Raw genomic sequence first — 1,412 nt, 5'->3', positions numbered from 1 at the left:
GCTATTCCATGCGAGAAATTGCTAAGAGATTGCAGATTTCGTACAACGGCGTGTACTACTCCCTTCAGAGGACAGCACAAACAGGCTCTAACTAGAGTAGAAAAAGAAGTCGGAGGCCGCGTTGCACAACTGAGCAAGAAGATAAGTACATAAGTACAGTCTGTAGTTTTAGAAACAGTTGCCTCTCAGGTCCCCAACTGGCATCTTCATTAAATAGTATCCCCAGTAGCCAGTAGCCTTCAAATATAAGGACTTTTCAATGTGACTCTAAACTTTTGAACGGTAGTGTATATATATCTATATATATATAGATATATATACATATCACACACTTTCTATTAAGGCTGCTTATTTTGTGCTGCTATGGTTGATTGTTCAATCAGAGAAGATCACAGCAAATAATAAAGAAATAACCATTTGAAAGGACAAGTAGACATGGTATTGCATTTGCTGTGCCAATAAACTGTATACATGGATGTCTTATATTGCTGTTTACATGTCTTGGTTGGAATATTTTTGATAATTTAGTTTAAAACTGTCTATGTGTTGCATTCCTAATGTTTAACGGGTGTCTAGCACTTAGATTTTTTATCGGCATCACCTGGTAGTTGCTGTGGGGCATCAACGTGACTCCGTCAAGTATATGCCCCATAACAATCTGAAGCTATTGATTAGTTTAGCATTTAGTAAATTCAATATTTATATTCCTTACCAGACCAGGTCCGATTGACAGCTACAGTATGTTCCCCAGTCCGCCATGAACAGGCTACTTTTTTAGCATATGTCCATTAAGTAAAACTATGCATTTATTATTTAGGAAAGAATATTTTTATTATGAAATTGATGAATGAATTGCGAGTCACATGAAACATTGAAGAAAATATCGTCTGTTTGTAATTTATTCTATTTGTTACACTTCTGACTTCCAAACGTAAATCACAATCAATCCAATTGTAGACTTTTGTTTGTGCTGCATGTTTAGGTTTGAGCTCAAAATATTAAGTCCAAAACCTTTCTTTAGCAGTTCAGGTTCTACAGCAGGATGTGCTTTTTATTTATGGCTGTTTACCTGCAGCCTGAACCCTCAGGTGCAGCGATGGACGTGCCTCCAGTCATCCCTGACTTAATTAGATTGAATCAGAAACAGCAATGCCTCTTAATGATATCTATTGAACAAATCCAGACTGTAAGTTAATCTAGCAAAGATAAACAACAGATCCCTGAAAAAAACCCACAAATTTAGCAAGAAACTTAAAAGTGCTACAATACACTTATGACCCCCAACACAGACCCCACTGTCAGACCTAGAGCGGAAAGGAAGATTCAGGTTCTGTATTTTCTTTTCTCTACCTGTAATGCAGCCAATAGTCTCAGGTGGGGCTACACTTCCCCAATAATGTAACTGCAGAAAA

The sequence above is a fragment of the Cyprinodon variegatus genome, unplaced genomic scaffold, assembly GCF_000732505.1.
Source record: "Cyprinodon variegatus isolate N-32 unplaced genomic scaffold, C_variegatus-1.0 Scaffold57, whole genome shotgun sequence".
Lineage (NCBI taxonomy): Eukaryota > Metazoa > Chordata > Actinopteri > Cyprinodontiformes > Cyprinodontidae > Cyprinodon > Cyprinodon variegatus.
This window is presented reverse-complemented; position numbering follows the sequence as displayed.